Raw genomic sequence first — 14,996 nt, forward strand, 5'->3', positions numbered from 1 at the left:
CCGCGGCCCCGTTTTGCACAATTGGCAAAGTAAACGGAGCCAAAAATTCGAGCGGAGCCGCGTGGCGTCATTTTATGTGTCCTAGTAACCACTGCAAAAGACGGAACTGGGATACGGCAATTATCTTGAAAAACCCTTCACGAACAGGGCTATCTCGTCCGGAGTTCTATGGCTTTTAGGGGAAATGAGTAGGAAACGGCCCGTTTCACCACATAGTTTGTCGGAACGAGACCATATTTGGCACGTGCGTGGGCCTTAGGATGGGAAGCAAGGCCCCGGTCGCGGATTTCCAATCCGAACCACGGGCGACGGTTTTTCCATTTTCGGGGTGCCGGAAGGGTTTTTTTGTGTGAAGCAGCTACATGGTGCGCATTTCAGTATCGCGCGGGACCTCCGCGCAGTGGTAGGATACCTCCTACGCAGCACCTATCACATTCCATATGCGCGCGGTAGCCATCTGGGAATCCCTCCCGCTTCCTGCGGTGTCCCGCCGAATCCGCTGGAAACTGACCGGATTTGAACTGAGGCGACACTTTCCTTCGCTCAATAAATGGAGGGAAAAATGTTTTTAGGTCGAGGACGCATCATTTTATGTGCTAAATGTTTTCCGTTTCACATTTTTTTGAATTTTTTTGAATTAGTTGTGCTCGATTCAAAATGCGGCCAAAACAGCGGGTATGAACTTTCTAACCTAGATGCATAATTTTTTAAAACTCTTTGTAGATCTATGATAAAATAGATAGTTGTGAACCTAAAAATATTTTTTCAAAAAATTAAGGGCAAACAATCATGCACCTGTAGTTCAAATTTTTCCCGCTTCCTGCTGAATCGGCAACAACTTGTCTTTTTGGTGAGAGGTGCCTAGAAATATTTTGAGGTGCAAGAAGTTGGTGACTTGTACATACAATATAGTATAGCATTCTTGAAAATTTAGGTGGTGCAATTATGGAATGGTTTCTTGGTAGGTGATTCACAAAAAACCCCGCTTTTCGCGCTCTGTAATTAAAAAATGGATTTTTTATGCAAAGACAATGAAATTCCCCAACAACAACATTGCTTCCCATATGAATACACACGCGTGCGCTCAATATGGGCTCAGTTCGACAAACTATGACATGGTTTAGCTCATGACCTAGCTCATTTGACATGCAAGCCATAGAATTTTGTGCATGGTAGGTCTTTGTACATGGTAGGTCAACTCAAAAAATTGCGATACCCAAGTTTTATATTTTTCCTAAAAACTAATTAACATAATATGAGGCTGTGCGAAGGTTTCATATTTGTTTGCTTTTTTTTGAATTAGTTGTGCTCGATTCAAAATACAACCAATCAGAGGGCAGTTTTCAGCTAGCCACGGATTGCCCACATACTAGGTCAATTCTGATTGGTTGGCAGTGTTAGTCCATGGATCGATGACATGGCATGGAAAAAAAGGAAGAAAAAAAGCCACGGCCGCGCAGGACCACGTACGCCGCCCTTATCTTCTCCTCTCCTCTGCTCGTATCTCTCATCTCTCTCCTCTCCTCCGTATCTCTCCTCTCCTCCTCACGCCGCCGCCGCGCAGGACCTCGCCGCGCAGGACCACGCCGCCCAGGACCTCGCCGCCTTCTCCTCCGACGGCCGCGCCCAGGTCTTCCCCGCCTTCCTCCTCCAGCGGCCCCGCCTTGGACCTCGCCGCCTTCTTCCTCTGACGGCCGCGCCTAGGTCTTCGTCGCCTTCTGCCTCCGACGGTCGGGCCCAAGTCCTCGCCGCCTTCCTCCTCCGACGGCCGCGCCTTCGACCTCGCCGCCTTCTGCCTCCACAGCCACGCGCCCTAGGTGCCTGCACGCGCACGAGCCGGTGTGCGGCCGTGTCCGCACCCGCATGGAACAGACGCTCTCACAGGACCGGCGCTCGGAGCAGAACGCGGTGGCGGCGCACCGGCCACCAACAGAACGCGGCGGCGGCGCGAGCCCGTTAGGATTCGACGCGATTTTTTTTTTATATTTTCCTTGGAGATGTACGCCGAGGGCCATGCCCGTCGGTGTAGCGCCGACGTCCGTTAACGGACGACTCACCGGCCGTTGCTGCGCCGAGGGCTCAGACGCCGAGAGCCCGGCACGACCGTCGGCATACAACGTTTACGCCGAGGCCACTCCTACGCCGAGGGCCGGCGTGTCTCCGCCGAGGGAGACCTTCGCCGAGGGGCTACGCCGACGGCAGCCCTCGGCGTAGGATACGCCGATGGCCTTCCATGGCTAGGCCGAGGGCTCTCGACCGTCGGCGCAGTGGCAGATTCCTGTAGTGATGCATGATAGCTTGGTCTGGTGGCAAACTATATGATTGACATTCTACAACTTTTGGCCAAAAAGACATTTTCCACATAACAAGTTTCCAGGCCTTGTCGAGTCAGAGGAATGGCGTATACGAAATATCAAGCACGCCAGCACCGAGTATATTATGATATGAAACAAGTGCCCCCTCGTCGCACTACAATATTGTCAAGTAGTACAACGTATATATGGATCATCAGTCCCTGTCCGGGTTCAGTTCACCCGGACAACCCAAATAAAAGACTATGGACAGACCAAGAGTAGAGGCAGACGAAGCTTCTAGCCATTTGCTAGTACAAAATAGAAGAGTATATTGTACTTTAACTGGCCTTTCTTGGCAACCCATGCATATACCAGCGGCAAGCAGTGGGTTTTTTTTTCAAACAACTTACGTGACCATGAGCCTGAGAAACAGCTCACGCATTTCGTTCCTACTTTTTTTTTTTTTTGAAACGATTTCGTTCCTACTTGGTCATGAGTCATGACTAATTGACTATGCTACTGCTACCCATGAAAACCAGCTTCAACAGATTGCGTAGGTTATCTTGGTTCAAAGAATCAAAGATGTTCAGTTGAACGAACAAAAAATACGTATATGAAATAGTTGAATGTTGTTAAGGTCTTGCAGCTAGGAGGTCCATGCATTTGGAAGTTCGATGCATGCATGTTCACCGGCTTCTCTCTATCTTTTCATCATGAAAAGTAGACAGACCAACATGAAAGGTGTGATTATTTCCCTGGAAATTCCTTTGAATCCATCTGCGCATATATAAAACAAATACATGGTGGCAGAAACAGTATTGACGACACAGCTGATCGATCGGGGCAAATTGTAAAAAAAAAAGTATATAACAGAGGTGTTAATTATTTAAGGGCACCGGCCGGAGACCGGAGCTACGCAGCCCAAATGCAATTGATCTTCCATGTCAGACTACAACACGGCGACAAATTGAAATAGCTACATGCTGGGCTGCTAAGTTCTGCGTCCAACGATGCAACCGTACGTATATAATACTCACATAGTCCTTATTGAATGAATCTCCAAAAATAACTATTTCATACATTGAGGGACTAAGGAACCGTCGAGGAAGAATGGGCTGGTATAGCCGCACAATAGTTTTCTTTTCAGATTTTGGTTTGTTTGTGAAGAACAACAAGTGATGTTGGATCTGTTCATGAACCTGTGACGCAGCCCGGCCTAGCTTTCGGGCGATCCAGATAAGGAGTCATTAGTTGTCACACCTATGACAAAATACAAATCCATGGGTTCGGTTCACTGGGACACCAGGCAGTGTAGTCATGGTCCAAGTTTTTTTTTTTTTTGCGAAAGAGTCATGGTCCAAGTTGATGAAGGGTCTCGTGTCTAGCAAGTTGGTAGAAATAGTGCTTCTTTGAGTTGCCTTTCAGGGCAACTTGCAGAGAGCAACATGCCTGAAAAATACTCCTTGTCCTATCTCGCTAGCTACTCGTTGTTTAGAATTAGTAAGCACTAATCCAGCAGAGGATTCAGCTCCCCGAGCTACCTGAATCTTTAATAAGCTAGGTCTTGGTCCAGGAATATAAGGAGAAAAATTAAAGCCCAAGTGGATAGTGCGGTGTACTCCTATAACCGCATGAAAGTTCGTTGCAAGCTGTGTGCTTCGAGTACGGGCCTGGTTATGATAGTGCATTTAGAAGATGATTGGTATCGTCCGCGCCTTACAACTGTCAGCAGTGTGGGCTGCAAAGAGTTCGATCGACAGATTTCATGTAAAACAACTGGACCAAGGCAAGCCACATTTTACTCCTCTCAATGGAGCAGCGGGAGGCTATGGTTAATTGGTTGCAACCGGATGCTAGTGGTTGCTCAGGATTTCTTTTTTCAGGCTACTGGGTGGCGGCATCTTAATAGAATAGCAAATGGATAGCTTTTCTGTTTGCCATATTTTTAGTTGGTTGATTCATGTATCGATCTTAGCCTTTCCGTGATTGTAATAAGTGATGATGGATATACAGTGACTTGATACTTTGTTTTTAATAAAGCAAACCGTGTGCATCAATTGATGCAGAGGCATCCTTTATCGAAAAAAAACGCAAGCCACATTGAGTTTGGGACGAGGTCTAATTTGCATGTCTTCTCCCACAAAACAAAGCATCAACGCCCACAAAACCATTGTGTTCTACTCGTGCAACCAATCTATGCATAGACACGGCTCTGATACCACTGATGGGATTCGTAGCATAGAAAACAAAAAATTCCTACCGCAAGAACGAATAACAAGCCAAGATGCAATCTAGAAGATGGTAGCAACGAGAAGATCATGAGACTAACTCTCGAAGATTTCCAAAGCCTACGAGATTAGATCTCGTTGTTGCAGAAGATGATCACTTGCCGCTTTCAAAAGCGCGTAGAAGATCTTGACGGTGCCACAGTCGGGCAGCACCTCCGTACTCGGTCACACGTTCGGTGTTGATGACGACGTCCTCCTCCCCGTTCCAGCGAGCAGCGGAAGTAGTAGATCCTCCTAGGAATCCCGACAGCACGACGACGTGGTGGCGGTGGTGATGGAGAACTCCGGCAGGACTTCGCCTAAGCACTATGGGAGTTGTATGAGGAGGGGGGCGGCTAGGGTTTGGGGAGAGGGGCTGCTTGGGGCGCCGGCCTTGGGTGCCCTAGGTGGTGCGGCTTGAGTGGTGGCCGGCCCCCTCCCTCTCTCCCTCATTATATAGGTAGAACCCCAAGGGGTAGCCCTAGAGTCCGAATAAGAGTCCAACTCTCAAAATTAACCTTTCAAAGGGCAAAACCTACGGGGGCTAGGACTCCCCCCTTTCCTTCTCTCTTGGCCGGCCAAGGAGGTGGAGTCCACCATGGACTCCACCCTCCCACTTGGTTGGCAAGTTAGGGTTGGTGGAGTCCCACCGGGACTCCACCTTCCATAGTGATTTCTTCCGGAAGGTTCTAGAACATTTTAGCGCCTTCCATAAATGCACCGGATCATTTCCAAACTTGGAAAGTGACTTCCTATATATGAATCTTATTCTCCGGACCATTCCGGACCTCCTCGTGATGTCCTGGATCCCATCCGAGACTCCGAACAAAATTCGAACTCCATTCCATATTCCATATCTACTTAAAACGACATCAAACCTTAAGTGTGTCACCATACGGTTCGTGAACTATGCAGACATGGTTGAGACTTCTCTCCGACCAATAACCAATAGCGGGATCTAGAGATCCATAATGGCTCCCACATATTCAACGATAACTTAGTGATCGATTGAACCATTTACATACGATACCGATTCCCTTTGTCTCGCGATATTTTACTTGTCCAAGGTTTGATCATCGGTATCTCCATACCTTGTTCAACCTCGTCTCCGACAAGTACTCTTTACTCGTACCGTGGCATATCATCTCTTGTGAACCATTCACATGCTTGCAAGCTAATCAGACGATATTCCACCGAGAGGGCCCATAGTATATCTATCCGTCATCGGGATGGACAAATCCCACTCTTGATCCATATGCCTCAACTCATACTTTCCGAATACTTAATCCCACCTTTATAACCACCTATTTACGCAGTGACGTTTGATGTAATCAAAGTACTCTTCCGGTATAAGTGATTTACATAATCTCATGGTCGAATGACTAGGTAACTATGTATCGGAAGCTTATAGCAAATTAAACTTAATGACGTGATCTTATGCTACGCTTATTTGGGTGTGTATCCATTATATCATTCATCAATGACATAACCTTGTTATTAATAACATCCAATGTTCATGATCACGAAACCATGATCATCTATTAATCAACAAGCTAGTTATACAAGAGGCTTACTAGGGACTCCTTGTTGTTTACATAACACACATGTATCAATGTTTCGGTTAATACAATTATAGCATGGTATGCAAGCATTTATCATAAACACAAAGATATATAATAACCATTTTATTATTGCCTCTTGGGCATATCTTCAACAGTTTATACAACAAGCACTGACATTTTACCAAATTGTTAACTCATGGAAAATATATATTTGTCATAACAAATTATATTTTTATGCAAACTCTCTGGAAAGCTTAACGTACATTCCTTCGTCAATGGAGGGAGTACGGTACTATTCCCATATACAACAGGGCTCCGCCCTCGTCATACTTAAATATTGCGCACTAGTACGATTACAATTGAATCCATGCTTGGGTTCAGCTCATCCGGACAACCCAAATTAAGGGACTACGTACAGGCCGATAAGATGAAGTTTCTAGCAATTTGGTTTAACTTACCTTTCTTAGCAACTATACATAAAAGCAAGCAGTAGAGGATAGTACTTTCCAACCAACTTGTGAGAGAGCTGAGCGAGAAACAGCTCACGCATTTCATTGTTTAGGACGAAGACTGGGTTGTCCGTTCTTCCTTGGTCGTGATCGTACTGCAGTACTACACATGAAAATGAGCTCCCCAATGCAAAGCAGGCAAGCTACGTAGATTGTCTTTGTCCAAAGCGGTTCTGTTCAACGAAACAAAACGTCGAGATTTGAAAGTTGTTCAGATCTGCGGAGGTGCATACATTTGGCAGATTGGCAGTTGTTCAGGTGTTGTCGTCGTTCACCGGCCTCGCTCTACTGCGTTTGCAGTACATTTTTCCAGTAATACATTACACCGATAGAATCAGATGATTTGCACGTACAAATTAGCCCTGAAGTGAGTCTCCAACATGAAATCTTGTGATTTTTTTCTTAGGAAATTTGTTTCAAATGATTGGCGCTTATATTAAACTATAAAACGCTTATCAGGGTGGACGCGATTGCTGTCATATCATCGCTTTGGTTCTGCAGAAATAATAAGGTTTTTAATGATAAAAATTCTTCCCTCTTGTAGATTGTATACCACTCTACAGCTTTACTCCGTTCATGGTTGCCGGTATGACTAGTAAGTACTAATCCAACCGGTACGAGAGTTTGTTGCAAGCTGCGTCCGTTGAAGGAAATTGGTACCGTCCGCGAAGTGTGGGCTGCAAAGAATTCGGTTGACGGATTTGACGTAAAACGATTGGACCAACACAAGCCGCATTGAGTTTGGGACGAGATCTAAGTTGCACATATTCTCCATTTTTTTGTTTAAGGGAATATATTAATAAGAAAATATACCAATTATACTCAGCCTCTGCAACAACGCAACAACAATATAACCACTACCAAGACAACACCTGAAATACAGAATCTGCAAAAACGACGTCTCCAAGAAGGAAACGCTGCACCAGCGTCGTCTTCGCCCGACCAAAGATCTTAGGTTTTCACCCTGAAGATAGTCCCCGCTCTCAAAATAATGCCTCCAACAAGATCATTGTCAGACACAACCAGTTAAGGCCAGATTGGGTTTTCACCTTGAAAGGTAGAACTCTGAACTTCACCTGTGCTGCCGCCCCCACTTCCATACCACTGCTGCGGAGCCCAGGACACCAAGCAAGTCTCTCAACAAGGTGGAGACTTGAACCTCCCTTAGCAAGTCCTCCGCTCCGGCCTTCATGTTATTCCCTTCATCTGACTGCATCATGGACCAAAATGTCTCTTGATGCCAACACAGACCAGAGCTTCGCGCCGCTCCCTCTAGAACCAATTGACTGGAATAAAAACATGGGTGCGCACGACCGAATACCACCAATCCAGCAAATTTCAGGCAAAAAATCAAAGTTACATTCACCGGCGGTGCCTTCCGGAACTCAACACTCCTGCCAGATCGAGAAGAACAAACCTCGGGTAAGTCTTCATCTTCGCCCAAGAGAGACCCTAGGACCGCCGCCTTTATTCAGGTCGGGCCCCCATGCCGGCGACCATCCCAGGCTGGCCACAGTTGCCGCCGGAGACACCAAGCGCAGATCGCGTTGTCCGGAGACACCGCACCCGCCCTGGGCACCGCCGCAGCCGAAAGCCAGCCCTTCACTGACGACATCAGCCGTCGCCGGCTTCCACACCTCTCCACCTCGCCGTCAGGACGCGGTGACAGATCGAAAGACCCACCACCACCATCCGCAGGCCGACCATCTCCGGCGAAGAAGAGGACCGCCTCCACCGTCGAACCCAAGGCTGCTGCCCCGAGCGACCTCGTGCCGCGGGAGAAACCCAAGACCACCTCCACGCACTGGCGAGAGGTGGAGGGATAGTGGCGCAGAGCCGCCGCCCACCACCAGCCACCACCGGTGTGCCACCACCAGCCACCACCGCCGGGGGAGGAGCCGACGGGAGAGGGGAGGGCCGCAGCACAGATCAATCTGGCCGCCGCCACCCAGCCATCGACGTGATCGGCCGCAACGTCGAGGAGGGGACACGGTCGTCGTACCCAGCGTGGCACGAGGAATGGCTGCTGCCGCCGCCACGCCCCGCGGTCATTGCCCGGCGGTACCACCAGCGGTGGCGGTGGGAGGCGGTTAGGGTTTAGAGGGGGTGCAGCAGGGGTGCGGGGTGCCGAGGGTGTTCAAATTGTTTCTAAATAATGGATGGTGGTGGTGGATAACACCGCTAGGTACTTCTGTGAAAGGGATAACATTTAACTATATCTACTTTTCCTATTATAACACAACAACGTATGAATGAAGAGTAGCTTACCTTCTTCTCTTCGATCGTAGTCCGCCTATCACCTCCACGTGGTGATAATTTAAAACACAAATGCTAATTCGAATCAGTCTTACAGAAGTGCACTGCCTAAAATCTCTACTACTTAAAAAGAACGAACGTGTTCCCCCTTCTCCCCCTACTTTCGTCGTCCTTTTGGTCGTCCATCCCACTAAAACAGGGAAAGTCTCACGCTGCAATCCAGCAATCAATCAGTCAATATCACTCACGCTGCAATCTACCACTTTGGTCATCCTAACTTTCCTAGAATATCAACTCGCGCATTTAATCAGACTGGGCCGTTTTAGGAATCATCAGTCCAGAAATCGTGCTATGGTAATCTCACAAATTACCTTCCTCGGATATTTACATAATAAACCCCTTTTTTTTTTAGATTCAAATGGCTGCATCTTTATTAATTGCCCATGTCCAGAGCGGCAAGGTTTAACACAAAGTCTGGGAATAAACCCCTAAATTTCATAAGACCATTTCGTCCTCCCACTAAACCACAAGATTTCAGAAAGTTTCCAAAATAAATGACGTGTACCCAAACTCCATTATTTCATCCTACATAAATCCCATAAACACACCGCTGAAATCCACATATTTGAAAAATAGAATGGGAAGACTCCATAATTTCAGCCTACATATTTGGAAAATAAAATAGGACGTCTAGGAAGATTCCATGATTTCAGCCTACATAAATCTCATTAATACATCACATCCGCATATTTGGAAAATAAAATGGGACGCCCGGAGACAATTATCTCTCCTTTTGTTCCCCAAAAATCACCATCGCTTTGATCTCCCAGACTCCGAAACATCCCTGCCACATTGTGGCGGCGCTACACGAGCCTGTCGGTCGCCGTGGGCGAGTCTCTCCGGCACCGCCGCCTCGATCCTGCACGCGCCGTCGGCCGCAAAACACACGACCCTGATCATCGCCGCCGCGCGAGTCTCCGCGACACCGCCGCCTTGATCCAGCATGTCGTCGTCCGCCACGAGCCAGTAAGCGATACCTCCATTCGAGCCTACCTGCCGATGTCGCGCGAGTCCCAACGGCACCGCCGCATCGACCGTCAACGCTGTCGGTCTCCACGAGCCAGCACACGAGGCCGCCACGCGAGCCTAGCCGCCTCTATGTACCGCAACATGCCGACCTGATCAGAGACCACGGCGGCTGATGGTAAATGTTTTCGCTACATTGACAAGCTCCAGAGATGCCGATGACAACAAATTCGTTCTCACAGGTTGCTACCTCCATGCTCCTCATATGCATTTCCGCCTCCATCCCCGTCCTCCTCCACTCTGCCAGGCCATGCACGGAGCGTTGGGAGCGAGGAATCGCTCGCCAATTTCTAACTTTGTCAGGCCGATTTAACTTCAAACTCACGATCTGCATATTTGGGGATCCTAGAACGAAGATTGAATTCAAGCTCTAGATACTTGTAAGGGAGCATCCATGCGTGGGTTGTATCGTGCTCAGGTAGGCCGCCGACACGGGATACATCCACACCCCGCTCCAGATCGTATCCACGACATTCTAATAAGGTGAAGTCGATTGTTCTTCAAGTATTTGATTTAATGCCTCTGTGGTGTATTTGTTGTTCTGTGTGACCATTGTGCAGCTTTGACTATTGACGCTTTTATAATTGCTAAGGACATGGTCCAATACTGCTTTTGATTCACGTGAACGGACGAACTTTGGGGCTCTGCATTGTCATGTTTCAGAATCTAACTTGGCTCGTAACCAGGAGACATAATAATCTGCTTACCTAAATTTGCAAGGTACATAACGATCATACCATTTTACATATGCTCTCTTCTGAATCGTTCATCTTTTTTATCAGGAAGCACCTGCTGTTATTTGGGTAATCTAAATAGTTCATCTATCTATAATCCTTTCACACTAGCGTGTAGTTTTACATATGCTATGCATAGATGATTCGTCTACATGAGCAAGCGAGTATCACCACATGAGTATATCTGATAAACTTGGTCTACTCGGAAATTGAAGATATTTTGGGTTTATTTCTCAAGTGTGAGAACTACTTCTCTATTAAGATTATTTAATAGTTTGGGCCAGGTTTAGAGGAGTACATAGGGCTTCCAATTAATTTATTGGATACTGATACTTTTGTAACATCTCAATTTTTACGATAGCCAGATGGGCAATCCTCTCCGAGGAACTCAAATCCTGAAATGGTGATCTTCTCGTAATCATGTTTGTTACTTGAGTTGTCTTTATGATCTATATTATGGAATTCAGAAGTATCGGCTGGGGTGCTCTTTAGCTCGCGATCTTGTGTCACTTCCTCCTCCGGCGCCACTTCCTCCTCTGGCTTCCTCGAGGAGATCGGCGAGGAGGAGATCAGTCGATGCGCCATTGAGGCGTCCAGGGAGATGATGACACGGCCCTGACCCCACTGATGGCCACGGGCCACGACATCACCGGATCTTGCCGTCCCAGGACCCGAGGAGGGTGAATTGGTCGGAGGAGCTGATGACACACTACAAGAAAAGTTCTGATAGACAACGTCTCAAAATCGTCCGCTAAGGGGTATTTTTCGTCGCCTATGGCCCTAACCCGACGATATGGATTCTGTTGTGGAAACTGCGTCAGGCAAAGTCCTACGACGATTTTTTCGGTCCGTCGCGCTTGGGTGCCCTTCCGCCACGGAAAATCGGACCGTTGCGCAAGTGTTTCCGGGAGCCCGTTGACTGCTGATGTCATGCAAACTGCCACGTGGCAGACGCCGTTAACTGGCAGTTAACGGCGTTAACCGGCTGAAACCCCGTGGTAGATGGTAGGCCCACACGTGGCCTGCCACGTCTTAAGCGGGCCGGCCCATTAAGTTTGCGGGCCGGGCCAGCTGACTTAGTTTGACCGGTCAACTATATAGCTGGGCTGGTCCATTAGTTACGTGGGCCGGGCCTAACCTCTAAGGTTGACTGGTCAAAACATTAATGGGCCGGCCCACTAAGCATGTGGGCCGGGTCGAATGCACTCGTTTGACCGGTCAACCGGCAAAAGGGCCGGCCCAAAGACATGTGGGACCCACTTTCCTGTTATCGGGCCGGCCCATTTAACTAGTGGGGTCCACCTTAAAGCAACTGGGCCGGCCCAAAAAGTTATTGGGCCGGCCCAATTAGCATGTGGGTCCCACTTTCCTGCTATCGGGCCGGCCCATTTAGTACGTGGGGTCCACAATAGATCAAATGGGCTGGCCCAACAAGAAAGTGGGCCGGGCCAAAAACACAGGTGGGTCCCACTTTCCTGTTAAAGGGCCGGCCCATTTAGTATGTGGGGTCCACCATATAGCAAGTGGACCGGCCCAACAAGATAGTGGGCCGGGCCAAAACCACAGGTGGGTCCCACTTTCCAGTTAAAGGGCCGGCCTATTTAGTATGTGGGGTCCACCATATAGCAAGTGTGCCGGCCCAACAAGATAGTGGGCCGGGCCAAAAGTACAGGTGGGTCCCACTTTCCTGTTAAAGGGCCGGCCCATTTAGTATGTGGGGTCCACCATATATCAAGTGGGCCGGCCCAACAAGATAGTGGGCCAGGCCAAAAGCAGAGGTGGATCCCACTTTCCTGTTAAAGGGCCGGCCCATTTAGTATGTGGGGTCCACCATATAGCAAGTGGGCCGGCCCACCAAAAAAGTGGGCCGGGCCAAAAACACAGGTGGGTCCCACTTTCCACTTAAAGGGCCGGCCCATTTAGTATGTGGGGTCCACCACAAAAGCAATTGGGCTGGCCCAGCTAGTTAGTGGGCCGGCCCAATAGTGGGTGGGGTCCACCTTAAAGCAAATGGGCCGACCCAATTAGAGTGTGGGGTCCACCGTAAATCAAGTGGGCTGGCCCAATAAGTAAGTGGGCCAGCCCGTTTAGTTGCTGTTTATATGCCGGCATAATAGGCGCTTTAGGATTTTGCGGGCCGGCACACATGTGATTTCGCTTAATTGGGCCGTTTAAGGGATGGGAATTCGTGATTTAGATACTGAGAATATTTAAGCAGCATTGATTTCATTTGATAGCCTCACTTACCACAAGCAACAAAGAAAAAATGCGCGAAAGAACTATAAAAACTAACTAAATATTACATCACCAAGGCTTTGAAAAAATATTACAGAACCCAGAGAAATTGAATGGTAATTAAACCTAGCAATACAATGAAGCGATCCGGCAATCTTTTAAGTTGTCCATGCAGCACCTATATCTGAAACAAAGACATTACAAGTTAAGACAGCAACAATGGAAAGGCAAAGACACTACAATATTGTTTGCCAAAGAATTTGGAACTCATCATTTCGTCGTTATAACAAGATGATTGTAATGCACACAATAAGCAAACAAAGAGTGCATGCCGCATACCAACAGCCAATATAACAGAGCATGTTAGAATGAAACAGCAGGCTTACTACTGTCGAGTCCCATGCAAACCAACATGTTCAGGGAGTACAAAATTGGCATGAACAACATAGTAGCAGGCTATAAATTTTGTAACAACGACTGAGCAAGATGAAGTTATGATGGCTACATCTACAGAGCAGGGAATGTAAACCAAAAATAGAAGTTACGATGGCAAAAGCTAAAGAGGAGGGAATGTGAACCAACATGTGCCAAGTGCAATTACTTCATTTTAGCCGTGAACTAAATAATACTCCTGAACTTATAGTGAAGGGGATGCAAATCAAGATGTTTCGAGATATAAACTTGTAATGAGCAACACATAGAGGATAGTTAATGCTGGAGCTTAGGATGGACCAGATACAGAATATAGTGGGATCACCTGTGAACTTGTATAAGAGGGAATGCAAACCAATATGTTCAGCATTCCATATGTGAGCGTCATGCCAAGTCAGAGAAACAAGTCAATAATGCAGCTTTTGAAGAACAAGATGGCACGCAAAATTATTATCTAGTAGTATGACAAGTTTATTTGTACTACAGGCTAGATAGCAGAGTGATAGCATGCCAAACTAAGTTCTTACTTTGTTAGCTTACAATGAAGTAGATACAAAACAATGGCATCACCTGTAGTACAGGGAATGCAAGCCAACATGTTCATGGAGTAAAAAATTGGCACAAACAACATAGTAGCAGGCCATAATTTTTATTTTATGGGAGAGACACCTCTAGTGAACTGTGGACCCCGGTCCAATTCTCTTTACTGAAATACAATCTACTGCAATACTGTTCTACTGTTTTCTGCAAACAATCATCTTCCACACAATACGGTTAATCCTTTGTTACAGCAAGCCGGTGAGATTGACAACCTCACTGTTTCGTTGGGGCAAAGTACTTTGGTTGTGTTGTGCAGGTTCCACGTTGGCGCCGGAATCTCTGGTGTTGCGCCGCACTACATCCCGCCGCCATCAACCTTCAACGTGCTTCTTGACTCCTACTGGTTCGATTAAACCTTGGTTTCTTACTGAGGGAAACTTGCCGCTGTGCGCATCACACCTTCCTCTTGGGGTTCCCAACGGACGTGTCAACCACACGCATCAAGCAAATTTCTGGCGCCGTTGTCGGGGAGATCAAGACACGCTGCAAGGGGAGTCTCCACTTCCCAATCTCTTTACTTTGTTTTTGTCTTGCTTAGTTTTATTTACTACTTTGTTTGCTGCACTAAATCAAAATACAAAAAAATTAGTTGCTAGTTTTACTTTATTTGCTATCTTGTTTGCTATATCAAAAACACAAAAAAATTAGTTACTTGCATTTACTTTACTTGATTCATCATGTTTCCTTTTAATTTTACCACAAAAGACATACCGGTAGGACGTGGGTCTATAGTTGGGAGAAATAATATAGAAGAATTCTTCAATCATGTTAGTACCATTGAAGATTTTGAGGATAGAGACTTGGTAGATCTTGCGCCTACTTATGAAATTGCTGCTGCGCATTTAGTTTGCCTGTTGGAAACTAAATTTGTTAATCTTAATCCTATAATCCAACACATGTTTCTCACACTTGGTGATATGGAAGAAGGGGAAAAGAAAGATTTTGTTTTAGAAACCCTTCTTAGAGAATTTGGTGGTCTAGCAAGAGAAGCTAGAAAGGTCTTTGCTAAATTTAATATGCT

This window comes from Lolium perenne, chromosome 7 (assembly GCF_019359855.2).
Source record: "Lolium perenne isolate Kyuss_39 chromosome 7, Kyuss_2.0, whole genome shotgun sequence".
In the NCBI taxonomy this organism is placed as follows: Eukaryota; Viridiplantae; Streptophyta; class Magnoliopsida; order Poales; family Poaceae; genus Lolium; species Lolium perenne.